The sequence below is a fragment of the Dipodomys spectabilis genome, unplaced genomic scaffold (genome assembly GCF_019054845.1).
Source record: "Dipodomys spectabilis isolate Male_0828 unplaced genomic scaffold, ASM1905484v1 ptg000756l, whole genome shotgun sequence".
Taxonomy (NCBI): Eukaryota; Metazoa; Chordata; class Mammalia; order Rodentia; family Heteromyidae; genus Dipodomys; species Dipodomys spectabilis.
In genome coordinates this window covers 363,016-378,269 of record NW_024871433.1, presented here as the reverse complement: position 1 = coordinate 378,269, position 15,254 = coordinate 363,016, and positions in this window count along the sequence as shown.

Below are 15,254 nucleotides of genomic sequence, written 5' to 3'. Positions count from 1 at the left end.
CTGCCAGGACGCTGGCAGCTGGTCTCTGGGCCCCTCTGCTGGCTGAACCCGGTGGTGCCTCCTCCAGGCTCAGGGCCAGAGCATGACCAAATGCGGGGTCACTGCGAACCCAGCGCCCGGCCAGCCCGCCTGGGCGGCGGGCTGTTCTCCCTGTACCGGGCCCTGCCCACAACCACCCAGGGCCACAGCTCGCACCCTGCCCCAGCCTGCCCCAGGCACAGCCCCTCGGGGCCTTGTCTGTCCATTACTGGAGGCCTTTCCTGGGAGTCCAAGGGGGCTGTCTGACCCCCAGGAGCCACCTCAGTGTGTCCCAGTGTCCTCACCCCTTCTCCAGACCCTTCAGATCCTGTGCTTTAACAGAGTTCCAGACAAGACAGCGGGGAGAAGAGGCTTGGGTGACCCCTGGGGGAATCCCAAGGACCTGGGGGCCCTCCTCCCCTCCCTCCCCTCCTCCCCCAGGAGGACCCTGAGGACCTGGGGGCCCCCTTCCCCTCCTCCCCCAGGAGGACCTTGAGGACCTGGGGGCCCCCCTCCCCTCCCCTCCTCCCCCAGGAGGACCCTGAGGACCTGGGGACCCCTAGACCCCTCCGCCCCCAGGAGGACCCTGAGGACCTGGGGGCCTCCCTCCCCTCCCCTCCTCCCCCAGGAGGACCCTGAGGACCTGGGGCCCCCCTAGACCCCTCCACCCCCAGGAGGACCCTGAGGACCTGGGGCCCCCCTAGACCCCTCCGCCCCGCACACCTACAGCTGTGTCCAGCGCAGGCCAGCAGTTCGGTTGTCCTGATAAACTCTCTCTTCTTCCCAACCAACCACATGGAGGCCTTCCACCTCCGTCATGTCTGGAACTGCAACCCAGGAGGGTGGCCAGCATTGCCCGGCCCCTCACCTCTTCTGAGGGCTGGCCAGCCTCCCGGTTGCCCTTCTGGGACCCAAACTGCTGAGGGCACCACATCAGACCTCTCACCTCTCCACTGCTGTGCCCGCTCCGCACCCGCTCCCACCTGCGCCCTGTGTGCCGCTCCTCTCTCCACGGGGCCCACGCCACAGGGGCCCCCGGCGCTTCCTGGCAGATGTGCTCAGCCGGAGACACCAGGATCAAGACCCTGACACGCAGCTGGAAAGACCTCAGTGCACTTGGTCACCTTCCATTTGCCCACCCCCCTCGACCTCACAGAACCCCCATCCTCAGACTCCTCCCCATCCTCACGGACTCCTCCCCATCCTCACAGACTCCTCCCCATCCTCAGACTCCTCCCCATCCTCACAGACTCCTCCCCATCCTCAGACTCCTCCCCATCCTCACAGACTCCTCCCCATCCTCAGACTCCTCCCCATCCTCACAGACTCCTCCCCATCCTCACAGACTCCTCCCCATCCACACAGACTCCTCCCCATCCTCACAGACTCCTCCCCATCCTCACAGACTCCTCCCCATCCTCAGACTCCTCCCCATCCTCACAGACTCCTCCCCATCCTCACAGACTCCTCCCCATCCTCACAGACTCCTCCCCTTGACCTCACAGACTCCTCCCCATCCTCATAGACTCCTCCCCATCCTCACAGACTCCTCCCCATCCTCACAGACTCCTCCCCATCCTCACAGACTCCTCCCCTTGACCTCACAGACTCCTCCCCATCCTCACAGACTCCTCCCCATCCTCAGACTCCTCCCCATCCTCACAGACTCCTCCCCATCCTCACGGACTCCTCCCCATCCTCACGGACTCCTCCCCATCCTCACAGACTCCTCCCCCCATCCTCAGACTCCTCCCCATCCTCAGACTCCTCCCCATCCTCACAGACTCCTCCCCCATCCTCACATACTCCTCCCCATCCACAGACTCCTCCCCATCCTCACAGACTCCTCCCCCATCCTCACAGACTCCTCCCCCATCCTCACAGACTCCTCCCCCATCCTCACAGACTCCTCCCCATCCTCACGGACTCCTCCCCATCCTCACGGACTCCTCCCCCATCCTCACAGACTCCTCCCCCATCCTCACGGACTCCTCCCCATCCACAGACTCCTCCCCATCCTCACAGACTCCTCCCCATCCACAGACTCCTCCCCATCCTCACGGACTCCTCCCCATCCACAGACTCCTCCCCATCCTCACAGACTCTTCCCCATCCTCAGGGACTCCTCCCCTCCTCAGACCCCTCTAAAAGAGCCCATAAAGCCAAATGGCTTTTTTGTGTTTTGCAAGAGTCTGCCAGCGGTGAGAGGTTCTGTGTGTGCAGGCTTTGTCTGCTCTCCTTGCTGGTCCTCCCTCTGTCCACCTTCTCCCGTGCCTGCCCAGCCTGCGTGCCTGACACGGGATGGGGTGGGTCTGAGCCTCCCAGCCATCTCCTCTGGAAAGGTGACGTTCCTTGTCTTGTAGCAGTTCAATCCGTCTGTCTGTCTCTCTATCTCCTTCCCTGTGGGTGCCCGCACTGTTAGAGTGTGCCCTTCCTTTCTTCTTTTTTTTTTTTTTTAATTTGTATCCCTTTTTATTTTTATTTATTTATTTATTTTTATTGTAAAGCTACTATACAGAGGGTTACAGTTACATGAGTGAGGTTATGAGTACACTTCCTCTTGAACATTGTTACCCCCTCCATTGTTTTCCCCCTACCATCCCCTCCCTCCCTCCCTTCCCCGAGGTTCTTTTTTTTTTTTTTTTTTTGATTGTGATTAAATGATTACATAATTTCAAAGTCACAAGTTCATTCTAACTTCCCTGGAGCAAATTGTCTACCACAGTCTGTAATATATAACAGTGTTCACATGTTATATACCATATTTGTGATCAGCAGCATAAGGATATTTAGTAGTGGTTCAACCAGATGAGCGTGAGTTCTTTGTTTCTTAAGTCCTGTTAGTTTTGTCGTATCACCTAACCTTTTGGATTTAGCATCCACTTATCAGGGAGACCATGTACCGTTTGTCTCTTCGTTCTTGGCTTACCTCGCTCAACATGATTCCTTCTAGCTCCATCCATTTCCCTGCAAATGCCATTATTTTGTCATTTCTAATGGCTGCATAATATTCCATTTTGTATAGATACCACAATTTTTGGATCCATTCATCTGTGGTGGGGCACTTAGGTTGTTTCCATATCCTAGCTATTGCGAACAGTGCTGCAATAAACATGGAGGTGCACGTGTCCTTGTATATTGGTTCCTGTTGTTCAGGGTAGATGCCTAGAAGTGGTATGACTGGGTCGTAAGGGAGGTCAATCTTTAGCTTTCTAAGGACCCTCCAGACTGCTTTCCAAAGTGGTTGTATAAGTGTACATTCCCACCAGCAGTGTAATAGGGTTCCTCTTTCTCCACATCCCCTCCAGCATTTGTCGTTGGCTGATTTGTGGATGTGGGACATTCTGACTGGGGTAAGGTGGTATCTCAGGGTTGTCTTTATTTGCATTTCCTTCACCACCAGGGATGATGAACATTTCCTCATGTGTTTCTTTGCCATTTTTAATTCTTCATTTGACAAGTCCCCCTTTAGTTCCCTTGCCCATTTAGTAATTGGTTTGTTAGGTTTGGGAGGGATTAGTTTCTTGAGATCCCTGTATATACAGGATGTTAACCCCTTGTCTGATATATTGCTGGTAAATATTTTTTCCCAATTAGTTGGTTGTCTTTCTAGCTTAGTTGCGATAGATTTAGCTGTGCAGAAGCTTTTTATTTTAAGGTAGTCCCATTTGTCGAGTCTCTCTCCAACTTGTTGTGACCCTGGGACTCTGTTCAGGAAGTTCCTTCCTGTGCCTATTAGTTCAAGTGTCTCTCCTACTCTGTCCTGTAGTAGTTTCAGAGATTCAGGTTTAATGTTAAGGTCTTTAATCCATTTTGAGTTGATGTTGGTGCATGGTGATAGGCTGGGGTCCACTTTTAGTTTTCTGCATGTGGCTGCCCAGTTTTCCCAGCACCAGCGGTTGAAGAGGCTGTGTTTCTTCCATTGTATGTCTTTGGCTCCTTTGTCGAATATCAGCTGGCTGTAGGCCTGTGGATTTATATCTGGATCTTCTATTCTGTTCCATTGGTCTTCGGGTCTATTTTTGTGCCAGTACCATGCTGTCTTTGTGATTATAGCTCTGTAGTAGAGTTTGAAGTTCGGCATGGATAGCCCTCCCATATTGTCTTTATCCCCTAGAATTGTTTTGGCTATTCTAGGTCTTTTGTTGTTCCATATAAATTTTTGGACTGTTTTCTGTATTTCAGTGATGTACGTCATTGGGATTTTAATAGGAATTGCACTGAATTTGTATATTAGTTTTGGAAGTATCACCATCTTTACTATATTAAGTCGGCCTATCCAGGAGCATGGGAGGTCTTTCCATTTCCTAGTGTCTTCTGCAATTTCTTTCTTTAACTTTTTATAGTTCTCATTAAATAGTTCTTTTACATCTTTGGTTAGGTTAATTCCTAAATATTTTATTTTGGGGGGAAGTTATTGTGAATGGGTTGCTCCCTTTATTTCCCTCTCTTCTTGTACATTGTCAGTGTACAGGAAGGCAACTGATTTTTGTGGGTTTATTTTGTATCCTGCTATTTTGCCGAAGTGATTTATGATTTCTAAAAGTTTGGGGATGGAGTTTTTGGGATCGTGGAGGTATAGTATCATGTCGTCTGCAAAAAGGGATAGTTTCACTTTTCTTTCCCTATGCGGATCCCTTTAATGTCTTTTTCTTGCCTTATTGCCCTGGCTAAGGGTTCTAGGACTATGTTGAAGAGGAGTGGAGACAGTGGACATCCTTGCCTTGTTCCTGTTTTTAGGAGGATTGGTTGTAGCTTTTCCCCATTAAGTATAATATTGGCTATTGGTCTGTCATAAATGGCTTTTATTGTTTTTAGAAATGTTCCTTCTATTCCTATTTTCTCCAGAGCTTTTAGCATGAATGAATGCTGAATTTTATCAAAGGCCTTTTCTGCATCTGTGGCGATAATCATGTGATTCTTGACCTTGGCTCTGTTGATATGCTGGATTACATTTATTGACTTACGTATGTTAAACCATCCCTGTGTCTCTGGGATGAAGCCTACCTGATCATAGTGTATTATTTTTTTTATGTGTTTCTGGATTCTGTTAGCTAGAATCTTGTTAAGGATCTTTGCATCTGTGTTCATCAAGGAGATTGGCCTGTAATTCTCCTTTTTGGTTGGGTCTTTGCCTGGTTTGGGGATGAGTGTGATATTGGCTTCGTAGAATGAGTTTGGGATAGCTCCCTCCTTCTCTGTTTCTCTGAAGAGCTTGAGGAGTATGGGTATTAGTTCTTCTTTAAAGGTCTTATAGAATTCTGCTGTGAATCCATCTGGTCCTGGGCTTTTTTTTGTTGGAAGACTTTTGATAGCTTCCTGTATCTCATTATAGGATATTGGCTTATTTAATTGGTTAACTTCTTCTTTGCTCAGTTTGGGTAACTTGTATTTCTCTAAAAATGCATCCATTTCCGCCAGATTTTCTTCCTTTAGAGAGTATAGCTTTTGAAAGTAGTCTGTTAGAATTGTTTGGATATCTTGGGTACGTGTTGTGATGTTTCCCGTGGCATCCCTAATCCTATTAATATGGGTTTCCTCTCTTCTTTTTTTAATTAATCTTGCCAACGGGCCATCAATTTTGTTTATTTTTTCAAAGAACCAGCTTTTTGTTTGGTTTATTTTGGTTATGGTTTTCTGATTTTCTAATTGGTTAATCTCTGCTCTCAATTTGGTTATCTGGCTTCGTCTAGTAGCTTTAGGTCCCATTTTTTCTTGTTTTTCTAGCTGTTTTAGTTGCAACATGAGATTATTTACTTGGTCTGTCTCCATTCTCTTGATGTGGGCACTGAGGGCAATAAATTTGCCCCTCAGGACTGCTTTTGCTGTGTCCCACAAGTTTCTTTGTGAGGTGTTTTCATTTTCATTGAGTTGTAGGAAATGCTTTATTTCTTCTCTGATCTCTTCTGTTACCCAGGCCTTGTTAAGGAGTGTGCTGTTCAATTTCCATGTATTAGAGAAATTTCTGCGGTATGCTTTGTTATTGAGAGCTAGCTTGATTTCACTGTGGTCAGATAGGATACAGGGGATTATGTCGATCCCTTTGTATTTGCTTAAGTTCCTTGCATGAACTATGATATGGTCTATTTTGGAGAAAGTTCCATGAGCTGCTGAGAAGAATGTGTACTGTGTTGTTTTAGGGTGAAATACTCGGTAGATGTCAGTTAATTCCGCTTGAAGTATGGCCTCACTTAATTCGGTAGCTTCTTTGCCAATCCTCTGGTTGGTAGACCTGTCCTTTGGTGAGAATGGCGTGTTAAAGTCTTCTAGTATTATCGTATTGGGATCTATTTTATTCTGTAAGTTTGAGAGCATTTGTTTAACATATCTGGGTGCACCGATATTTGGGGCATATAAGTTGATGATGGTTATATCCTCCTCTTGGATTGTTCCCTTTATTAATATGTAGTGTCCGTCCTTGTCTTTCTGTACTGATTTTAATGAAAAGTTTATTTTGTCAGATATCAGGATAGCTACACCTGCTTTCTTATTGGGGGAATTTGATTGGTAGATCCTTTTCCACCCCTTCACTCTGAGTTTGTTTGTATGTTTGGCTGAGAGGTGGGTCTCCTGAAGGCAACAGATGGATGGGTCTTGTTTTCTGATCCAGTCCTCAGTTCATTTTCTTTTAATTGGCGAATTCAGCCCATTTATATTAAGAGAAAGTATAGAGAGATGCATTGTTGTCCCTGCCATTCCGTTTTCCTAAGTTTTTCTTCTTTCCTTTCCTCCTGTGCTTGCTCAGTTAGACTTTGAGTAATGCCTGTTTGGGGCAGGTCCCAGTTCCTGGTTGCTTTCTTCAGATTGTGTCCCTCCTCTTAGAATTCTTTGTAATGCTGGCTTAATGCTTATGTATTCATTTAGTTTTTCTTTGCTATTAAAAGTTTTCAGTTCTCCATCGAATGTGAATGCTAGCTTTGCCGGGTATATCAGTCTGGGTTGGCAGTTATTGGCTCTCAGGGCTCGTATGGTGCTTTCCCAGGCTTTTCTTGCATTCATTGTTTGTGTGGAGAGATCTGCAGTGATTCTAATTTTTTTCCCGTTGTAGTATAGCTCCTTCTTCATTTTTGCTGCATGCAGGATTGTTTCCTTATTATTCAGATCCATCATTTTTACTATAATGTGCCTAGAAGTGTTTCTCCTGGGATCTTGCTTGTTGGGTGTTCGATAAGCTTTTGTGATGTAGTTAAGATGGTCGTTTTTGAGGTGGGGAAAATTTTCATTGACTATCTTGTTAAATAGGTGTTGCATTCCCTTGCTCTGGAATTCCTCACCTTCGTCCACTCCGATTATGCGAAGGTTAAATTTTTTAGCATTATCTGCTTGCTCTTGAATTTCCCTTTGGTTTGAGTGCTTTTTCCATATCTGTCACTTTTTGGTCCAGTTGGTGTATTCTGTCTTCTGTATCTGACACTCTACCTTCCATTTCATTCACTCTGTTGACCGTGGCTTCTATTGTGGTTTGCATGGTGGAAATGGATCCCTTTATGGATTCAATGTTGGTTCTCAGAGTACTGATCTCACCTCTCAATGAGGTGAGATCAGTATGCATTACCTCTCATTTGGCGTTTATCTCACTTCTTACTGAGGTTTGTGCAGCTTCTATTTTTGCATCCAACTTTTGTTTGATATCCTGTATATCTTTTGATAGTTCATCCTTGTGCTCTTTCAATTTCTGATCCATTTCTCGCTTTATTTCTTGAGTCATTGCCTCCAGCAACCCTTGGATGTAGCTTTTGTCTTCCATTCCTGCTTTGCTCCCACTGGGGCTCTCCCCTGCGTGGCTGCTGGCTTTTGAGGTGAGCTTGCTGTCCTGGGTAGTGGTAAACCTTGTGATTTTTCTCTGTGATTTTCGCATGGGGGTTCAGGAGACTGCTCTTCAATCTTGTTTTGGTGTGTCTGTCTTTGCTTGGTTGCTGATTCCTGTAGGTCGTCAGTTGTTGTTGCAGTCCGAGTTCAGTTGGGGTGGTTGCAGGCTGGGTTGGGCGGCCCCCCGCCGGGTAGTTGCAATCGCGATTGGGCGGGTGTGTCCCTTCCTTTCTTCTTAATAAAGCTTCACGGTTTTCTTACCTCGGGGCTTGTCCAGAAATTCCCCATCTTGGCCATGTGGTGGGTTTTCACGCAACCCACCCTCCTTTCCCTCATTCCCTCCCCACCCACCAGAAAATTTTCAAAGCTCAATTCGTATGCTAATATGCCTTGCTAGCAAAGTTGGTCTAAACATCTAGGTCAGAGTTACCTGTAAAAAATTCTGTTTGCTGGCAAACAGAACCTTTTGTTTTTCTAGCACTGACCATGCAACGGGCAAAAAATGCCTTTTGCCCCTGGAATTCCAAGAAAAAGTACAGACAACTTTAAAAAAAAAACCCAATCCTAAGCACACCTTTAAACTTTTCTTTTGTGCATAAGAGTGTGTGAACATGTTCAAAGCAATCTCATTTTAATGCATAAAAACTGTCATCATGGTGTGAGAGTCTTTTCTACCAAATTAAAGTGCTTCTGTCTTAAATACTGATTTTTTTTTTTTTTTTTTTTTTTGGATTGTGGGGCTTGAACTCTGGGCCTGGGCGCTGTCCCTCAGCTCTTCAGCTCAAGGCTAGTGCTCTACCACTTGAGCCACAGCGCCACTTCCCATTTTCTTAGAGATAAGTGTCTCACAGACTTTCCTGCCCAGGCTGGCTTTGAACTGATCCTCAGATCTCAGCCTAAGTAGTTAGGATTACAGGCGTGAGCCACCAGCACCTGGCAATACTGTTTTTTGATACTGAAATTTCCTTAAATTATTTGCTTGTTGGCTTCAATTGTAACTACTTAACTGGCTCCACAGGCCAAAAGAAAAAAAGGGGGGCAGTTTTAAACTCAAACTGCAAAGAAGCACATCAGATTTGGGTAAGAACAAATGTAAAATCAAAGTCCATTTAAGTATTTATGTCAAAGTCCATCAAATGAAGCCCTTTTAACTCATATGCTATTTGTTTCCCAAGTATGTAAGACACCTTGGATACAGAGCCGATTAGTATTTCTTAACTAGTATCTAAAGTGCTATATTCAGTTAAAAATTAACTAGATTGTTTAATCAGTTGCTCTCAAAACTCATCATGACCACTACTGAGTTTTTGATTCTCTGCAGCATTTACAGTCAGACTTACAGAATGACAGATGACTCTTAGAGGTTGGTCAGATTTAGATTTTATTCTTAATAAGTTCCAGGTAAACCCTGCTTAAAAACTATTTCTATTGATCTTGTTGCTTCAACTGGAAATAAAGAGTGTCTTGGCAAGGACTCTCACTCTGTCAGTCACCTCTCCACTGCCCAAACGTGGGCCCTACCACCAGTCTGGGATATGCCAGACCAGAAACAAGCAGAAACTCCAAATGCAACATCATCCCAGCAAGAAGAGACCTCCTAAACTTTTGGTACAAAGCTAGTCCTGGAAATGAGGAGTCAATCAACCCGAGGCAGTTGGGGAGAACTGCACAGATAAGCAGGGACGGTGTCAGATCCTAAATGGAGTCACTTTGTGCTTGCCCTTTCAAAGCTAACCAGAGCCAGAAGTCAAAAGAAAACAGTTCATAAGCATGCCTATCTAATGCCCATACCTGTCGATCTTCTAACTGGGCAGGAACTTATACATCTATTACCTGCTATTTCTATTTATAGTGAAGCTCCTATCCATACTCTATAGTCCTGGAAATGATCAGGCCTCCCACCGGTCCCTTAACCACTCCAATTCAGCCCCAGTTTCTGACTGGTTATTCTTAACCAGTCCACTGTGCTCTCCCCTACCCAGTTGCCAGATGTTAATCAGTCAGTAGTAGTTAGGGATATGGTTTGCCCACTTCAGGACCACCTGGAACGCAGGAGACAGGAACCAGCCAAGTCATCCAATTTTTCTTTTCCACCCTGAACTTTTTTTCCTTTCCACCATTCCTTCTGCCATTTGTAGACCCTCTAATAATGTTTTTTCTTATTGTTCAGCCCCTGCCTCTTAGACTTCTTTCAGATTTCATCCAATGCATACATGCATTCACCACTAAGGTGCTTTCTCCCGGACCAGACAATATCTCTGCTTTTTACCCCTCAAGCCAACACACCTTGCCAGCAGGAAGCAGCCAGAGAGTCGGCATCCCTTTATAACTATCTAAAGGCTGGAATTGTAGGTCTGCCCCAGAAAATAGCTTCCTTGCTGTGGAGCCCCGAAAAGTTGAGCTGTTGAGACTGGATTGGAAGGATGGAATGCCTCCTCCCAACATGAGCTCTCAGAATGCTGAGAATTTCCTGAAAAGGTTGATCAGTCCTAGCTTGAAGAGAGTTCAGATTTCTATCCCAGGTGTAGGCTATTTCCACACCAAACCTTCTAGGAACTTGGGGATAAACAAAAATCTATGCTAACTGTAAGTCATTTACTGGTTACACCTGCTTCTAAGATTACAAAAAAAGTTATCACTTGAGTAAAATTATACCACTTGATTGGTGCTTGTCACTTCAAAGCAACTGTGACTTCACTTTCTGTATATGCACCTATACTCTACTCAATAAATACCCTGTAAACTGGACGCAGGACACCTGAAGCTAGTGGAAGACTTCAGGCCCCTAGTGCCCCAGACCTCAATGACATGGTCTGGTGTCTATCATTGTCTTGTCCTCAGTTGCTGAGGGCTGTGACACCTTCCTCCACTCCTCATGCAGGATAGCACATAACCTTACCAGAAACCACCTGCCCCAAACCGGCAACCGCCTGTGACTGTCAATCACCCGCCAGTGAGTCAGCCAACGACCCCATGCTCTGGGCTCACTTCCCCATCCGCTGCAGCCACACTTCCTCCCCGCCCTCCCCCGGATAATCTCTCTCCTGGCACACCTACATCTCCACTTGGCACAGGCTGGCAGTTTGGCTCTCCCAAATAAACACTCTTCTGCCTGAACTGTGTGGCAGTTTCCTTTTGGCAACAGTCGCTGCAGCCTCCAAGTTCCAACAGGACAGGCCCAACAGTGCCTCCCATGAGCATCCCACACTACCCTGCAGTCCCCGGAGACACTAGGAGCAGCCAGTGCACTCCGTAAGCCAGGCTGCTCAGGCCTCTTCCGTGAAGGGAAGAGCCCTAACTTCCCACTGCATAGAACACATTTCAGTCATTTTTTTACTTAATTGAGATGTAATTCATATACCATGAAGCTTGTACTCCGAAAGTACACAGTGTTCAGCATGTTCACAGACACAGGGGACAGCCAGACAGTGTAACTGCAGACCAGGTCCACATCCAAACGCAGCTTTGGCCCGTTCCTCCTCTGGACAATCCCTGGGTACCTTCCGGCTCTGGGTCTTTGCCTAGTCTCTGCAGTTCCCATAGGCAGGTAACATGGAGCTGTTATTTTTGTAGGTGGGTTTCTTTTACCCAGCATATGTCCTAAGGGCATATGTTGGGCAGATGTGAGAACTTTATTCTTTTATCCTTTATTGTTTTATTTTTATGACAGTACTAAGGCCTGAACTCAGGGCCTGAGTGCTGTCCCTGAGCTTTTTCACTCTACCAGTTGAGCCACAGCTCCATTTCTTGCTTCTTGCTTGGTTAACTGGAATTCAGTCTTACAGACTTTCCTGTCCAGACTGGCTTTGAAGCACAATCCTTAGATCTCAGCCTACTTAGCAGCCAAGATTACAGGTAGGGCCACTGGCACCCAGCATTTCATTCCTTTTTTTTTTTTTTCCTGTCTCGGTCGTGGGGCTTGAACTCTAGGCCGGGGCACTATCCCTCAGGTCTTTAGCTCAAGGCGAATGCTCTACCACTTGAGCCACAGCACCACTTCCCATTTCATTCCTTTTTATGGCTGAATACTATATAATTATATAGATGGACCACATAGCTATGATTTATCAGTTAATGGATATTGGTTACTTAAATTTTTTGACTATTGCAAATACTGCCATGCATACTTGTATATAAGTGTTTTTATTTGTGTTTTGCGATCAAGCCTCAGAATATAGTTCCAGCTGACATGGAACTCCTGACCCTCCTGCTTTAGCCTTCAGTGCTGGCCTTACAAGTGTATCCCCTGTCCCAACTGACTTGTATACTGATGTTTGTGTAGACAGGTCCCTGTTTCCTTGAGGAGAGGGCAGGCCATTGCAGTGCTCCTGTCACTATGCACACGCGTCAGGGTCCTGTGTGAGTGCACAGGGTCTCCTTCCAGTTCACTCTTCCTGTCAGGCTGCCTGGGCCCCAGAAGCTCAGGCCCCACTCGCTGGTGTAGCATCTCTTTCCCCTGGATATTCCAGGATCCGCTCAGGCAGGAGGGGAGATGCTCAGGCTGGGCAGGACACAGAGGGTCTCATCTAGGGGTGGGTGGCAGGAGGGGAGATGCTCAGGCTGGGCAGGACACAGAGGGTCTCATCTAGGGGTGGGTGGCAGGAGGGGAGATGCTCAGGCTGGGCAGGACACAGAGGGTCTCATCCAGGGGTGGGTGGCAGGAGGGGAGATGCTCAGGCTGGGCAGGACACAGAGGGTCTCATCCAGGGGTGGGTGGCAGGAGGGGAGATGCTCAGGCTGGGCAGGACACCAGGTCCACAGAGTTGACCCAGGGCTTCTCTCACAGGCACCCAGGACCCACGACTGCCCAGTGCACTGCTCCTGCTCACTGTTGTCAGCCTTGCAAGGCCAGGTATTTACTGCCCAGACCACCTGGCCTGAGGACAAGGCGGCAAACACGCCTGACTGGCAGACGTCTCAGCAGGCAGAGGAGGCCCAGCAGGCTCCCTCAGCACAAGGAGCCCTCTGTCTGCATCCCCACCTCAAGGCCCTCACCCTGAAGGGGTCTGGCCCAGGTAGCTGCTCCATGCACAGGGAGCACAGACAGGCTAGACTACAGTGGTAAAATCAGCAGGAAGAGGGCTACCTCAGAGGACCCACAGTTCACTGCCATTCTCTCAGGAATGGAAGGGTAAACTGATCCCCAACCCTCTAAGACCCACGCCTTAAGGCCCTGTGTCTTCCAAGCAGGCAGGACGGCCAGCTGCATAGTCTGGTGGTGCGCCACAAGGTGGCCTTTGAACATATTCACACCCAAGTGCCAGCCAGTGGGAAGCTGGCAGGCGGGCACACACCAGGCCTGGCTCCCGAGACCCAGTGTCCTCCACTAAGCCAACACTGGGCTGACCCTGGCAGTGGCCAGCCAGGGAAGCCGATGCCCACAGGGACATTCAGGGCTGCACACCCTGTGGGAGCCATGGCAGGCAGCTTCCTGGCCACTGCCCCACTTTCACAGGTGCTTCCAGCTAAGGGCCCGATGCCCTGGGTCTCTTCCGTCTCCATGCCAGTGAATCTTGGTTTGCCTGGCTTTCAGTGTTTCTGGGCCTTGCTTTTCCCAGCTCCCCAGTAGGGTGTCCAAGGGCCCTTCTGCTATGGGATCCTGCCCATGTTGTAAAGGACACACCAAAAGAGGGCAAAGGAGGGTGGTAACTGGGGGCCGGCGCTATGGAGCCCGGTGCTGCATGCGGCTGCCTCCAGCACCAGGGCAGCCCAAGCCAATGGGCCCTCGAAGTCCAGGCCTGTGGAGTTGTCCCTAAACTGCCTCAGAGTTGGAGGTAAGAGATAACGCAGGGCAGACACGCGGGCCTGGCTCTCACAGGTGGTGCCCAGGCGGTAAATGCAGGCTGCAGACGCCAAGCACAGCTCCTTCCTCCTTGCTCTGCCTTGGCCATCCCGAGGCTCCCATCCTCCAGGGACAGCCTGCCACCCCGGCGGGAGTCCTGTGAGGGTGGCTGAGCGAGGGGCGCACGCGTCGCCGCAGCCCGCGCGGTCACCAGCCCTGCTGCGCGGGGAGGCTTGGGGGCCCGGGCCCCGCGTCTCCCGGGCCCCGGCCCCGCGTCTCCCGGCCCCGCGCCTCCCGGGCCCCGCGCCTCCCGGGCCCCGGCCCCGCGTCTCCCGGCCCCGCGCCTCCCGGCCCCGCGCCTCCCTGCGCCTCCCGGCCCCGCGCCTCCCGGGCCCGCACCTCCCGGCCCCGCGCCTCCCGGCCCCGCGCCTCCCGGCCCCGCGCCTCCCGGGGCCCCGCGCCTCCCGGGGCCCCGCGCCTCCCGGCCCCGCGCCTCCCGGCCCCGCGCCTCCCTGTGCCTCCCGGCCCCGCGCCTCCCGGCCCCGCGCCTCCCTGTGCCTCCCGGCCCCGCGCCTCCCGGCCCCGCGCCTCCCGGCCCCGCGCCTCCCTGTGCCTCCCGGCCCCGCGCCTCCCGGCCCCGCGCCTCCCGGGGCCCCGCGCCTCCCGGGGCCCCGCGCCTCCCGGCCCCGCGCCTCCCGGCCCCGCGCCTCCCGGCCCCGCGCCTCCCGGGCCCCCGCGCCTCCCGGGCCCCCGCGCCTCCCGGGCCCGCGCCTCCCGGGCCCCGCGCCTCCCTGCGCCTCCCGGCCCCGCGCCTCCCGGGCCCGCGCCTCCCGGCCCCGCGCCTCCCGGCCCCGCGCCTCCCGGGCCCCGCGCCTCCCTGCGCCTCCCGGCCCCGCGCCTCCCGGCCCCGCGCCTCCCGGGCCCGCGCCTCCCGGCCCCGCGCCTCCCGGGCCCCGCGCCTCCCGGGCCCCGCGCCTCCCGGGCCCCGCGCCTCCCGGCCCCGCGCCTCCCGGGCCCGCGCCTCCCGGGCCCCCGCGCCTCCCGGGGCCCCGCGCCTCCCGGGCCCCGCGCCTCCCGGCCCCGGCCCCGCGCCTCCCGGCCCCGCGCCTCCCGGCCCCGCGCCTCCCGGCCCCGGCCCCGCGTCCCCCGGGCCCCCGCGCCTCCCGGCCCCGCGCCTCCCCGCGCCTCCCGGCCCCGCGCCTCCCCGCGCCTCCCGGCCCCGCGCCTCCCCGCGCCTCCCGGCCCCGGCCCCGCGTCCCCCGGGCCCCCGCGCCTCCCGGCCCCGCGCCTCCCCGCGCCTCCCGGGCCCGCGCCTCCCCGCGCCTCCCGGCCGCGCGCCTCCCGGGCCCCTAAGCTTCCTGAAAGCTGAGCCTGGCCGGTGACGGCGCCCGGCTCGCACAGCGACCTGCGCGGCTGGACCTGATCTGGCCCTAGAGTCACCAGCCAGCGAGGCCGAGGCCACCGGGCCGCCACCCGGCGCGTGACCGCTCACCTGCGCGGGCCGGCCCGCCGCGCACCGTGCACGCACGGCCGGAACCTTAGCTTCTCGGCTGCAGCGCGCCCGGGCCGCTTTCCCGCCGCACCGACGGCTGGGTGGACCCGGAAGCCCTGTAGTCCGAGCTCGGGCGGAAGCCCTGAGGGGCGG